Raw genomic sequence first — 16043 nt, 5'->3', positions numbered from 1 at the left:
CTCAAAATTTTGATATGGTGACTTTGGAAAAGAAAGTTCGTTTCCACAGAAACTTAAACAGACTTTACTGAAACATAATGCTGCAGCTTGCTCTAGGACAATCAGGCTATTGAGTAACTTTCTAAACACTGGAAAAGATAAGACAGATATCATTTTGGCAAGTGGAGCGTATGGAGCGTATAGTATTCCTTGCTCTTGCGGTTAATTTTGCGTCGGTCGAAAGCGCCAACAATTTCGTGGAGTGTTTTAGTGAGCACCGAAATTCAATATATAATGCTTTAAAATTTACAAAACCTCTAGAAAGTTTTACTTCAGTTTTAGCAGAAAATTTTTTTTTTTATCGTCCTGACCATTTTGTACAATTCAAGGGAGGATCGGCCATTTCCAACGATAAAGGTTTCACTCAATGGCAAATGGAAGCGTTAGAAGATAATATATTAATAATATGAATACTGAACCGATTTATAATATTGTTTAAAAATGAACCCATATTCAAAAACAAAGTCTAAGGGAATAGTTCAAGTAACAAAACATAAACAAATGGCAGCATCAAAAGCATATAATAAAATTATGTCGTAATAATATAATCTAGTTTGTTTGTTATTCTAAATTTATAATACAGTTAAATTTTTGTCTCATGATGGTAGCTGGCAATTGTATACGTGAATAATTGTTTATTATATGTTTTAGTTAGTCTGTTATAGTTATATATATATATATATATATATATATATATATATATATATATATATATATATATATATATATATATATATATATATATATATATATATATATATATATATATATATATATACATATATATATGTATATATATATATATAGATATATATATATATGTATATATATATATATATATATTTATTTTTATATATATATATATATATATATATATATATATATATATATATATATATATATATATATATATATATATATATATATATATATATATATATATATATATATATATATATATATATATGTATATATATATATATGTATATATATATATATATATATATATATATATATATATATATATATATATATATATATATATATATATATATATATATATATATATTATATATATATTTATATATATATATATATATATATATATATATATATATATATATATATATATATATATATATATATATATATATATATATATATATATATATATATATATATATATATATATAGCTATATTTTTTTGGTTTTAGCTTCTATTTGTCGTTTTTTTCTACGCTGAAGACACCTTGTTGCATATGGGTAAAACAATCGTTTGACTTTTTGTTCTCTTCGTTTTCCTGTACTGGCCGTAGCCTGTTCGTCATTTATATTCTTTTCTTTGTTTCCCCAAACGAACTGAGTCCAAATGTTTTCCATCTTTTGCTGCACACAAAGAACAAAAGGTGCTTCACTATTGTGACACAGACCAGGTTAAAACTATGATACTGACTATTGAGCATTGTTGAGCACAACGAAAGGTATCACGGACACAAAAACACGGAGGGGAGTGAACGCTATCGTCTATTGGAAAGCAAGAGATTAAAAATTCTGAGAAAAAAAACTTTTGATCCTACAAATGTTTGATTGTTGAGTTGCTTGTGTCGCGTCATCACGGAATTTACGTTAGTCGTTACGTAGTATGTGGCCTTAAAGTTCTAAAGGGCTTTAACAGACTTGACTGTTTATCCAAATTTGAACAATATGCAACTCGGGGTGTTTTGAACTAATTTAAAGTTCATCCTTAATACGAAAAATCGAGGTCAATAGCACACCACCAGAGAAAAATCGCGATGTGCCGCTGTTTCACCTGAAAAACAGCTATTCGCCGCCGAAGTGAAAACCAGTGCGGTGTAGTGGTCCACCTGTGAGTGATAAGAAAATGAAAAAGATCATAGGAGACGGTTTCAGTTAGAATTGAACTTACCCAGTTTTTACACAACAGGTGGCCCAGTCAATGACATCAGTATACAATTATCGTTCCCCTTATGAAAATGTAGAAACGAGCTAGCCATGGTTGGTGGTTCCTTCTTGAAGAGAAGTAGAGCCGTCATCCCTACAAAACTACGCAGTAATATATAATGGCCATTACTTATATCCCGTGTAGGGATGCAAAAACAGGCAAAGATCGCCTTGTACTGTTTACTGGCCAGGCATGATTTCAGTCACAAATGAACTAGCTCAGAGCTTTGATGTTTGCCAAAAATTATCAAAATACTGCATAACGAGTAGTAACAAATGATACGAATTCCAATCACTAAATATTTTTGGGAATACGTAGATTTTTGGCAAAATTAAAGGAAAAGACTGCTTAGTGAAGAGAGACTATTATAGTGTTTTCCTAATGATCAACCTAATTTCTAGATCTTTCTTAATTTCTTTGAAATCAGTAAAGTAGTTCAAGAAATACATATTTTAAGAACAGACATCAATTTATTCCAATAGAGTCCCAGTCATTCTTGAAGAAATTAGACGTCAATCCTTTTACATCTAGCTCTAACCATCCACAGCTCATTGGCCATGCCGAGAAGTATTTGAAGATAGTGTGCAAGCTACGGTTAAAAGCTGTTGGATCCAATACAGATCTGTATTTCAGCCTGCTATAATTTCAAAACACCCCGATATATAGAGCTACATCAACAGCACAACTTTTTTATGAGCCGAATGTCAAAGCTCATTCTGCCATGAATAAGGAAGCAATTACAACAAAGACAACTTCCAGGGAGAGTTCCGTGCAGCCTAAAAGAAAAGAGAAGGATTACAGAAATAAAGTAATGACAAGACTTTAAAGGGTCATAATGAACTAAATGACAATCATAGAGTCTGGGTCAAACTTTCAAAGGAAGTTACCTGCTGGAAAAATGACATAGTTGAACATTCACGCGATCCTAGATCATACTATGTACGACGAAAAAATAACGAGATATTCCCACTTGAAGTTAACATTAGCTTCTATTGACGATTCATAGGAGCTTTCATTGTCCAGTGCAAGTGATGCTTCCCTTTTCATCCCTTCCTACCTCTTTTCCCAAAGGTTGTCATCAGAAAAACCTAGAAACCATCAAACCAGGAATAGCAACAGACATTGGAGGAAATAGCAATGCACTAGAACTGCCAAAAAGTCACTACTGATATAATAAGAGATTTCTTTGCATATTTGTTTCAATGCTGATTTTGAAAGAATAATGATTTAATATTTTTTCTGTATCACATGGTTGCCTGTTTTGTCTTGTGCTTGTACTTATTTTATTGTTTACACAGTTTAGTTGCAGATTGGTTGGCTTGAATAAACAATCTAACTGTAAAACAATAATGCTTCTGCAAATAGAAAAACTCCTTTCTGATTTGTGAATTATTTTTAGCTGACCAGTCGGAAACTATTTTAGATGTTTTAACTATGTAGCTTATGCTATCCCACGTTTTGTGGAATGGTCGATTTTTAACCAACCCCGTGTTCTTTTACTTGTCCAATGGGATTTCCACTTATCAGGGTTTAACCCCTAAAAGATAACAACAAATACTTATCTGGCCACGTGTCACTTGAAACGGCATGAATAACTACGAGAATAACAACATTTTTCACATGTAAAATAGCCTATAATATTGCTTTAATGCTATGTGAAGTTCTAACAAGGAAGAGGCTGGGGCGTCGGGCTTGTTTCTAATTTTACAGGCAAATACACCTTCAGAAATCATTTCAGAGCTGGGTAGCCTAATACAATTTGTGTGGCCAGAAGTTTAATTGTAAGATTGCAAATTGTGGTTGTCATTTGCCGTTTTTAGTCATTCCATTCAAGATGCTTTGGATATTTTTATTGTGATAAATAGTCTTAATGCTCTGAAAAGGGAAAAATATTTCAATTGCATAGTATAGGAAAATTTCAGTAGGCTAATCAATTTGAAGTCCTAAATTAGCCAGGGAAATGTTTTTTTTTTCACTAAAAAATCACCACCTTCTTTGAACTCCAATTATATAGCCCTGTTTTTGGCCCCCTTGAGCCAGTATCCAGTTCCTGATTGTCATTTACACTGAATTTCACTTTTTCTGTTACTTGTTTCTTGTCAATATTACTAAGGGGTCATAGTTAAGCACTAGAGGAGTCATTGTTAAATAACATGTGCTTATGTATATATAGCTTTTTGCTACTTATTCTTCTCAGGTTATATAATGCTTGATGCAGTGTAAGCCAAGAGAAGGACCTGTAGACCTAAGGCCTTTTTTCGCGTCAACCAAAGAGACTGTTTGAGCTCAACCACTCGGTGTGGTTGAGCTCAACCGCTGTTTTTGCGTGAAACAGTGACAAACCAGGTTGTCATTAAAAGTGATTTTGCGTGAAACAATTGACTGGTTGAACTCTAATTTAACCAGAACTGTCATTGTTTTTAACCGTAGGGTTCTACCATTCATAATTGTTGGTTGATCTTTTCAGGCGTAGATTTCGAAAAGAAGAATTCGTAGGCTATAAATAAGTCTATATAAAATAAGAATTATAAGCTGACAAATAGAATTCTAGCCACGCAAAAGTAAGGTTTAATTTTGTTTTTTTTTCGTATTAGGACTATTTGGATAAATGTTGGGTTATATCCTGCAATTTGATTCACATAGGCCTTAATACAAGAAGTCAAGAGTTTGAATATGCTTTTGAAAACTTATGTAGATACTTGGAAATCTTTGTTTCATCCTTTTGATGCCCTAGACTTGACCTTAGCTTGGTAATTTGGCTTCAGAGATAAAACCTTGATGAAGCAAGACCCTAGTGGTTATAAAGCATTGTTAATCCAATTACTATTCTTACTAGATGCTTCAAGATGTGTTGCATCTTTGTCAGAACTCTTTACATTTCAGCCTTACCCTATAGGGCCATGGATAAATTTTCAGGTCAAACTCTAGTTTGGCTACTGTTTGCTATCTTAGAAATGGGTTAAGTCAGGAAAATAGAACTTCCAGTAATGAACCCAAAGCAAAAAATATGTAAAATTCTAGTTTAGCTAATTTTCATTATCTTGGAAAGGGAATAGGTTACAAGAATAAAACTCAGTAATTAATCCAGGGTCAAAAACACTCTGGGAAGGTACTGCCAGGCTTCTATGTCAACCCTTTTCTGATTTCTAAGTCTTAGATAATTGCTTACTCAAAAGGTCTATACCTATACTGTTGAAATTTTGACAAAACAAGATTTACCTTAATTTTTAATTATCAGTTTCTTTTTCTCTGGCTTTAGCTCTTAAAATGCAATTCCTTTTATTTGAGTAGCATTTTAAGCCATATCAATATTTTTTTTTCAAAATTTAGGAAATGTCTTTGCATATCTTTAAAACCTTATAAAGTGGATTGAGGAAAGCTGTGAAACAGTTTCTTTGTACTCCATGTAAGCAGACCTTCCCAGAACATACTTTAGCCTTTAGACCCATCCCTGAAAGTTTTTTTTTTTCAATCTCACCCCCTGGTGCTCTTTTACACATTGTATAAATTGTGAAGAAATGCCTGCCCCCTTGCTAAAAGTCTTAGAAGTATCTTATATCAAAATACACCTGATACAGTTTAATTTTTTAGAGATGACACAGAATAGCATTAAAGCTGAGTATTTGCTTTGCAAGAAATGTGTCCCTTCTGTTGTAAAGCATTTTGGATAGACACTAATCTAACCATGGACATATTGCTGTTGCAAATGGTTTTGCTTAAAATGGTTTGGAAAACAAATAGCAAATGTAAATTTGCTTTTTTATCATTATTTAAGACTAGAATATCACAAAGCTATGCAATCACATTGCTTGTTGTATCTTAAGTAAATACAATCCCTGATGGAGTTTTGTTGATACCTGTCTTAAAATTAATTTGTCTAAATAAAATATATTGTTTATGGGACAGTAGAGAAAAGCAACAACCATGAATTGAGTTTTTTTCAATATTTCTTTTTTCAAATAATAGTTCTCTGGTCACATTTGTGTTCCTTGCTAAGTTGTTGGCACTCTGGTTTGGGAATCCTTTGTCCAAGGGGTACAGGTTTAATTCCTGGCATTGCTAGTGTATTGGGTTTTTACCAGCTAAGTATTCACCATGCTAGTTTGCATCTTAAGTAAAGCAATCCCTGCTGGAGCTTTGTTGACACCTGCCTTACAATAACTTGTCTAAGTAAAATACAATGTGTATTGAAGATTAGTGAAAATGGCTGTAAATCCATCTTGTTGTTTTTCAATATTTTTTTTTAATAGTTGTTCTACTCTGGTTGTAATAATGTTCTTGGCTAAGTGGAAAGCACTCTTAGTAAGAAATCCTTTGTCCATGGGGTACAGGTTTGATTCCTAGTATTGCCTGTCTATTTGTTTTAAATGGGGGTCAGTGATGTTAGACAGATCTAAACCAGCTCTAAATAGGCAAATGGAGAAATATGCAAAAGGTAAGCAGGGAGGGTGTACAAAAGCACAAGATTTCTGGCCCCCAGCCCTTAATTGCAATTCTTGGCCAAAGGGTCACAAAGTGGAAATTAGCACTGCCAGTTTAGACCTTGATGTGTCAGTGCTGCCATACTTACTTACTTGCATATTGGTGTTGAGTTTGTCCACATTTTATCTTCATTACTATCTAAAATCATTTAGACATTTAGCAAACTGTCTCAAACCACAATTAGTATTGAATAGTTTTTGGGCCTTACTGACTTTCCCTTTATAGCAAAGGTTTATTGTTGTGTATAATGTAGATATTTTAAAGTAATCAATCATTAAGAAGTCCCTTTTAGTTTTATCAAGTTTTTGAGTAATAAACCTTTTTAATTACCTTAAAATATTTATTCAGGTCCTTTACTATTGGCTGCCCTTTATATTACAATAATGATTGAAATATATTGTGGCAACTAAAAATTTGGATAATCCAACCTATTTTACCATCTTAAGGTTGTTTACAAAGGTGTATGAAATATTTAAGTACTGACTTAGCTACAGAAAACCTCTAGATATAATAAAATGTAAGCAAGATGGCTCTTACTTTGACCATATCTATGGAAGCACTAATGAGAGAGTGGGTTATTTGATGCATTTGTAGGATTGAGTGAAATGAGAAATGAAGTGTAGGCTTGATGAGAGATGGCTGGTGAATGTGATGAGGGATGAATGTTTTGCAAGATTTTAAAATTTTGGACAATGTCTCATGTTGACAGTAGAGTGCAGAAGTAAAATTTGGTAATTTTTTCCCTTTGTTTCTGTTATGTTAGACAATATTGAATATTCTAAAGTGAAGTTTCTTTTTTGTTTGGAATTGTGATGGCCCTAGGGCTTTAGTGCAATACAAATTACTAATGTTTATTCACTTTCTTTAAACAAACACAAGGTCTATGTCTCCTAGCTTTAACAAAGTCAAATGTAATTTTAAGACCAGGGATTTCAAATTAGGTCAAATGAACTTCTGGTAAAAATGAGCAATTTATGAAACATCTAGATTAAAAAAAAGTCTTTTAGACAACAAAGAAGACAATTGAATAAAGAAAAGTACCTTATATCATAATTGTTGTGCACCCTTAAGATAAAAATGAACAAAGCTTCAATTAAGATTCTGTTTTGTTTAAACAGACAGAAGGGACAAACCTCCAAGCTTTGACAAATACAATTTCACTTTGTGGCTCCTATCTTTTCAAAGGGGACTTTCTTTGGATTTTTTCTATCCAACTAAAACTGAAAAGGACAGCATGATATACAAGTGACTTTCCAATTACCCTACATAGCAAGAGAAAATCATTAAGTTAGGCTATGCTTTATCTCAATCCCCCTCCCAATGTGCAGAAATATGGCTCAAATTTCATATTTTATAGTCTATATACAAAGGCTTATGTTATTTAACTATGAATACGGAATTTATATGGCAATCAGGAACTGGATACAGGCGAAAGCCAGTAAAAAAGAAAGAAAGAAAGAAGGAGACTTTTAATAGATTACTCTTCAGATAATTGCCTATGATACATAATTTAAATATTTACCCCTGTACAGTAGGGCATTAAAACAATCTATCACAATGTAAGATACAATATATTTAGATATGATGCTGATTTACAAATTCCAGGATTCTTTGTTGTAGTTTTCATAATTTTGTTGATAAAGTTTTATATATTCATCATATTTTATTTTTTGTCATTAACATTAGCCAAACTAAACTTCTCAATAGAACTTGAATGTGGTGGCTATAATGCACAAGTACTGCAAAAATCTTACAACACATTATGTGTTATGGTAACTGTTCAGTGAGAAAAAAACTATTTTCCTAGTTTAGCTTAATTTGTTATATTTTTGTGCTTATCAGAAATATTTTATTAATTTTAGGCAGCTGTCCCCCCTCAAAAAATTCTTAAACATTTGCTGGTTATACTTAACTAGTATTCTACTGAAAACAAAAATTAATATATATTTTGTATTGAAGAAATGTAAAGTCCTTTGGATTATTTTTTATTAAGATTAAGCAGTTTGCTACTTTCTTTTGTTAGGCTAAGCCTGTAATAGTGCTTTATTGTGAAGAGCCAAAATTTGTAGGGATTGCAAAGGCTAGCCTGAACAATATGTTATTACAAATTATTAGGTTAAACTTCTGTTTGGTAAAATTCTATTTTAGATAAATTTGTATTATCTTGAAAAAGGTTTAGGTTAGGAAAATGAAACTTTTAGGGATGGGTCTAGAGACTAAACTATATCATGGGAAAGTATTTTGGAGCATCTAACTCTACTCTTTCTCTCTCTTAAAAACGTTTGCCTTAAATTACCTTAAATCACATTATCTAATGAAATAAGGATTAAATCCCATAGAATTGCTGGTTAGTGATGATGACAGTTGGAAATCTCAATATTTGGTCCACACCCTTAGAAATGCTTGTGTCATAGAAGTGAAACCCTTGCAAAATAAATCTTCTACTTAAATGACAAGAAAAAAGCATTTTTAGTGTCCTAACTTTGCTCAATTTCAATTTATGAAGTTTCCAAGATTTGGAAACTTTCAGGATATACATTTCCCTATATTTAAATACAAAACACTGATATGGCTTAAAATTCTACTCAAATAACAAGAATTGCATTTTCAGAGCTAAAACCAGAGAAACAGAAACTGCTAGCTGAAAATTAAGGTAAGATGTTGTTTTACCATAATTTTAATAGTTACAGACCAGTCCAGTATGCAAAATTCCAAGATTTAAAAACAGAAGAGGGTAATCACATAAGCTTAGCAATAGCTTCTCAGAGTATGTTTTTAGCTATGGATTAATCACTGAAAGTTTCATTCACCTAACATAACCCCAATTAAAAATAGCAAAAAGTAGCTAAACTGGAATTTGACTGGAAATTTAATCTAGGCCTATAGCCTGGTAGGCTAGTAGAATTCCGAATCAAAACAAAAAGAAGTCAAACTAGAATTTTATCCTCTGTTTAGGGTAGCTCAACAAAGCTAAAGTCTTATCATTTAGGACCTTTTAATAGATAATTTTGCTTTTACAGTATGAATACAACATTTTCCAATATATTACCTGAACAATTTAACCCAAGATTCCACTAATTCAGACCCTTCCTTTCTCTCCAAATATACCAGAGAGTATGCTAGATCATTTTTCAATTCTCTCTGACCTCAAACTAATGTGAAATATGTCAAATCCGGAGGAAATTAAGCCAGTGCTAAATCATTTAATTATAATAGAATGACACTCTTAACACTATACGGATGTTTTATGTTTGAAATTTTTGCCCAAACCGACAAGCAAAAAGTGTTTTCGTGAACCAGTTTTGTTTGAGCTCAACCATATGTAATTTTTTCCGTTTTTGCGTTAAACATACAAGCTGGTTAAACCAAAGCTGTCATTGGTTAAACCAGCTGGTTGACGCGAAAAAAGGCCTCTATAGAAGAAAACCTGTTAAAAAAAGATGATTCTTTGTAATTTACATAATAATTATAATTATTGGTAATTTACATAATAATTATAGCTAACACATTCTACATGCAACCCTGCTCTACTTTAGCCCCAACCCTCCTAATATGGAAATCTATAGCTGAAATTACATATTTTCTATTGATTCTGCCTATCTATCCCTAAACCCTAGTACCTGTTAATTCAAGCAACTGTGGCAAAACAAGAACTGGAAAAACAAGTAAAAGGTGGCAGAAAACATTAGAGATATATAATTTGGGCTATATATTTGCAGATTAGGCATGTTAGGGGTACATTTTTTGTTGTTCATATTTTGACTTACAAACAAAGTGAATATACCACTTGATGCCCTTTTTGTATATTCTTTACAAATATAATAATTGCTTATATTGCTAGTTCAAGTTTAAGCACTTTTTGACCTTACTTGACCTAACAAATTTTGGCAGTGAAAAACATACATTATTTTGTCAAAAATGACCAAAAACACATACTTTAATTGAAAATTTGGAAAAAAACAGCATAATATTGTAAAATTCATCAATCCAACTTAATTGTAGAAAATCAGTGCTCATAGATTATACAACATTTAAAAAATGGATTAATAATGAAACAGTAAGTTTGAGACCAATGTTTTAAGCTTTTTTATACCCAAAAACTATTTGGGTATATTTTGTCATTTTTCAAGAGCTCAAAAACTTGCAATTGAAGCACTTATTATGTTTGTAAAGAACATAAAAAAGGCATCAAGGGGTAGGTTCACTTTATTTGTAAATCAAAAATATGAACAACAAAAAATTTACCAAATGTTAGTATAGCTGCATGATTTTCCCTTGGGTATGTAGGCTAAGTGGAAGGTCACTTATACCTGACCCTGTCCCTACTGTTTTTACTTGGTTGAAAAAAATCCAAAGAAAGTTTCCATTGAAAAGGAAAGAGACCAAAAGCAAGATTGAATTTGTCATAGCTTGGAGGTTTGCCCCTTCAGTCTGTTTAAAGAAAACAGATTCATAATTGGAGCTTTGTTCATTTCAATCTTAGGGATGATCTACAGTTGTTACACTTCATTAAATGGTTGTAAAGGGATACTTTTATTTATTTGCCTTGTTTGTTTTCTACATAATTTTTTTAATCTTTAAATTGATATACATTTCTTACAAATTAATTGGTCCATTTGCAAGTTTTGACCTACTTCGTAACCCTGGTCTCAAAATTGCATATAAATTTATTGAAGCTAGGAAACATAGAACTCCTCTCTGTTTAAAAAAAAATGGATGCACATAAGTAGGTTGTAATATACTAAAGTCCTAGGGCCATGACAATTAAAACAAAACAATGAAGATTAACTTTAAAACGCTTGACATTACATAAATATAATATTCACAGAGAAAAACCATTCACAAAATTTTACTTTTGTGCTCAGTTGCCAACCTGAGCAGCTGCCCTAAATTTTTAAACCTTGTAAAACATTCACCAGCCACCTTTTATGACCTACACTCTTGTCTGTACATCAACAATTCATTGAAAATGAAGGACCACCTTACTGGCATTTCTTCCTTTGTACTTATAATTAATGGGTTTAAAAGAAAGCTTCTATGGCTAAGTCAGAAGCCCAGTAAAGGACCAGGTGGCCCCTTAGCCAGGAAGTGCAATAGGAAGCTAGAGGCCAGCCATCCTATGCTTTTGCATGCCCTTCCTGCTTACTGACCCCAGATTTCTCAAGGTAACCTGTTAAGTTTGGGCCATTATGGCTGAACTTACAGAGTCACATCATTGACCTTTGTCCCAAACCAAATAAACTGCTAATGACAGGAATTAAACCCGTGCCATTTGGATAAAGGATTCTCAACCTAGAGTGCCAGCCACTTAGGAAGGAACACAAATGTCACCAGAGAACAAAAATTATTTGGAAAAAGAAAATATTAAAAAAAAACTCAAGTCATAGTTGCTCCCATTTTTCACTGCTGTCCCACAAACAATACGTATTTTATTTAGACAAATAAATTTTAAGACAGGTATCAACAAAACTCCATCAGGGATTGTATTTACTTAAGATACAATCAGCAATATGAATGCTTAGTTTTGTGATAGTTTAGTTTTTTAAGTCTTGAAATAATAATAAAAGAGAAATTATATGTTATATTTGTTTTCCACCAGCCCATTTGAGAAAAATCGTTTGTGACAACAATATACCCATGGTTGGCTCAGAATCTCTCTAAATGCTTTAAATAGGATGAATTTAAAAAACAATTATACTGATCAGCAAGAAGAATATTAACATAACTCTGTGAACTTGGCACTTTTTAAGACAATTTTTAGCAAAGCAAGTGCAAAACTTTAATGGTGTCCTATGTCATCTAAAAAAAACCATTAAAATGTGTCAGATGTATTTCAATATAAGATGCCTCGAAGAATTTTAGTTGTATCTATGAAATGAAGGGCCAGGTATTCCTTTACATTTTATACAACATGTAAAAAGAAAAACAGTTCAAATTTTTTCACAAAAGAAGAAGCTTGATGTAAAAAAAAAAATGTATTTTTAACAGAAAGCAACTGACATCAATGAAATGAAACAAAACAAAAATTCATGGAGAATAAATAATATAAGCCATATATTTAACCTATAATGAGGTGGCATAAAAGATTATTTCTAAAAATAGAAAAAACCAGTGTTATGGCTTAAAGTTCTGCTCAATCAATAGGACTTGTCTTTTCATAACTAAGGCTGGAGAAAAAGAAACTGATAACCCAAAAATAAGGCACCCAAAAATGTCAGGACCCTCTAGAGGGAGAAGAAGTAGAAGTAGGTACTTCAAAATACCTTCCTGGGACATACTTGAGCCTGTAGACACATCCCTGAAAGTTTTATTTTCCTAGCCTAACCTCTTTCAAAGATAGCCAAAAGTAGCTAAAGTAAAATTTTACCCCTACTTTACTGTAATATTATACATGTTAAATAATGATATGCCTGCTTGCTTTGCTTTTGCTTATTTGATATTAACTGCTTGCTGTTGCTATATAATGACTTTTGTTCTAGATGCCTGGGTTTAAATAAATCATATAATTGGTAAAACGCTACATGGTGTCAGAAGATGGAAGCAAAGCCACCAAGTATTGATTGGGATTCAGCTTCCCTTGGTGATGAATGGAAACGCTTTGAAGAGCATGCCAAACTGATGTTTCTGGGACCCCTGTCTGGAAAAACGGCAGAAAGCAAATGTGCTTACCTTCTCATCTGGGCAGGAGAAAAAGGGCGCCAGACATTCAACACCTTCCCACTCACTGCTGCAGAAACAAACAATGTAGAAACTTACCTGCAGAAATTCCGCGAATATGCTGCACCAGTCACCAACAGTGTATTTGCTTGATATATATTCCAGAAACATGACCAGTGTGAAGGAGAAAGTGTAGAGAAATACATCAAATAACTGAAAATCCTGGTGTAGGCTTGCAACTATGATAGCGCTGATGAAATGGTTCAGGACAAAATAGTTAGTGGCATCAGAGACCCGAAAATTAGAGAAAGACTTCCTCTGGAAGGTGATACCCTAACTTTGGCACTAGCTGTTGACAAATGCCGTTCTTACCAAACAACCCAGGCACAGCTAAGAACATTTGAAGTACAAGAACCACAACAAATCAAGAAAGAAATTGATGCTGTCCAGAAGTACAAATATCCAGTCAGAAAATACGAAGATGCATCTGTGTCATCTAGAAAAACAAAGGAATGCTATTTCTGTGGAGGAGTACACTCACCTAGCCACATTTGTCCTGCAAAGGGAAAAATCTGCGCAAAGTGCAAAAAGCCAAATCATTTTGCACGTGTGTGCAAAAGCAACAAATCAGTGAATGCAGTGATTGAATACAAGGAGAGCCCAGCCGACAATAGTGACAAAGATGAGGATGTCTTCTTATATGCCATAGAGAACAACACCAATAAGAGCAGAGATGAAGCCCTTATTATACTGGAGGTGACCCACTCCTTACCTGTCAAATTCAAGGTCGATACAGGGGCACAAGCCAACATTCTACCTGCCAAGTATTTTGATGCCTTACCACATCCGCCATCATTGAAACAAAGTTCTCAGAAACTCACAAGCTACTGTGGATCCAAAATTCCTGTTAGAGGTGTATGCGAGCTGAGCTGCAAGCACAAACCAAGCAAGGCTGAAACCCTACCATTCTTTAATGTCGAAACAGATTCAGTGCCAATTCTCGGATTCCGGTCAAGCATTGACCTGAATATTGTAAAACTCATACTGAATAACTGAAAAAAAAAACAGACCAAATCAAACAGTTTGTGATAACAAACAGTAGTAAGGAGCGACCCGGCTCAATAGTAACCAAAACTCTAATAAATATAATTTTATAATAATAGTTACATCAAAAGAATTGCATTTTAATGATGATTTCAAATATATAAGTTTCATTAAGTTTAGACTTAACCATCATAACTTACAAGCCTGAGAAAATTTGCCTTATTTTAGATAATAGGGGGAAACACCCCTTAAAAGTCATAGAATATTAACGAAAATCACACCTTCAGATTCAGCATATCAAAGGACCTTACAGTAGAAGTTTCAAGCTCCTATCAACAAAAATGTAGAATTTTGCATTTTTTGCCACAAGACAGATCAATGATGTGTGTTTATTTGTTGTTTTTTTTGTTTGTTTGTTTTTTCCCCAAGGGTGATTGTATTGACCCAGTGCTCCTAGAATGTCGTGAGAGGGCTCATCCTAACGGAAATTGAAAGTTTTAGTGCCCTTTTTAAGTGATCAAAAAATTGGACCCCTCCCTCGCTCATTTTTCTCCCAGTTCAAATCTGGGTCAAAATTCTGAGATAGCCATTTTATTCAACATAGTCAAAAAATCTAATAACTATGTCTTTGGGGATGACTTACTCCCTGACAGTCCCCGTGGGAGTGGCTGCAAGTTAAAAACCTTGATCAGTGTTTACATATAGTAATGGTTATTGGGAAGTGTATTGACACTTTCAGGGGGATGTTTTTGGCTGGGGGAGGGGTTGAGGGGATGGGGTTATGCAGGGGGAGTTTTCCATGGAGGAATTTGTCACGGGGAGAAAGATTTCCATGAAGGGGGTGCAGGATTTCTTAGAATTTTTTTAAAGAACAATGAAAAAATAAGTATGAAAAGTTTCTTCAACTTAGAGAGAGAGAGAGAGAGAGACAGAGAGAGAGAGAGAGAGAGGGAGAGAGTTTCAAACAGTGGATGGGGTTAAATACCTTCATTCTAGTTTAACTATACCATAAAAGGTGATAATTGTTTTTAAATGCAGGTGAAGTAATTATGAGTAATTATGGAATATAGTAGCTTAAAAAACAGTGAAAAGTTGAATTTTTCTAAGGTAAGCAAGGATTTACACTTTTAATAGTAATATAGGATCAAATTTGACCAAAATATAAGCTGTAATGCACAAAAAACTGCGTTATATAGAGGAGGGGGAAGGGGTATAGTTAGGGATCTCAAAATAACTTCCCGGGATATACTTTAGCCTGCAGACACATCCCTGAAAGTTTCAATTCTCTAGCCCAACAACTTTATAAGATAGCAAAAAGTCAATGGATTAGAATTTTACCAAATCATATAATTGGTAAAACGCTACATTTACCTTAAAAATCCAGCTTAAATAGCAATCTCAATAAATAGCCTATAGACTATATCAAAGGCCATAGGTATTGGCCTAATCATTCTAAATTTTTTCAACTAAAAATTATAGAATGGTTTAGAAACTAGGTTTGTTTGGTATAGTAATATTTGGCTAAATCACCAATGTGATAGCTGCCTTCCTAAGAACCAAAAAATTTTTCTTCCGAGTCCTTATAAGGCTTAGCCTATGCAAGACGGGCCTAGAACACCAAAAACCAAAAAAAAACTTACAGGTCACTGAAAAGCTAAGATTATTTCCACTATTTACAGTTTCCTTGTCTTTTCGATCTCACATGTTTATCCATCTAAAAAATATGTAATTGACGTCACTTACCCTCACTAATCTTTTTTTTGGGTTAGAAAGTGCAAGCCCACGGACAAGTAATCCTCAGTGTCCGAAGGGGTAATCCGAGTAGCCTCTGACGTCATGTGTGTCTCATAAAACGTTT

The 16043-nt window shown here is 33.1% G+C and overlaps 1 long non-coding RNA gene across 1 annotated transcript; it reads right to left on the bottom strand.

Moving 5' to 3' along the window:
* Positions 1 to 2452: 2452 nt before the first annotated feature.
* Positions 2453 to 15896, bottom strand: LOC136039057 (uncharacterized). Its single transcript, XR_010620369.1, has 2 exons — positions 15826 to 15896; positions 2453 to 2778 (listed from the first exon to the last, which is right to left on the bottom strand). It is a non-coding gene; the product is annotated as an uncharacterized LOC136039057 (long non-coding RNA).
* Positions 15897 to 16043: the final 147 nt, after the last annotated feature.

This window comes from Artemia franciscana, chromosome 19 (assembly GCF_032884065.1).
Source record: "Artemia franciscana chromosome 19, ASM3288406v1, whole genome shotgun sequence".
NCBI lineage: Eukaryota > Metazoa > Arthropoda > Branchiopoda > Anostraca > Artemiidae > Artemia > Artemia franciscana.
Note: the sequence above shows the minus strand (reverse complement) of the source record. Positions and strands in the feature narration are given on the sequence as shown.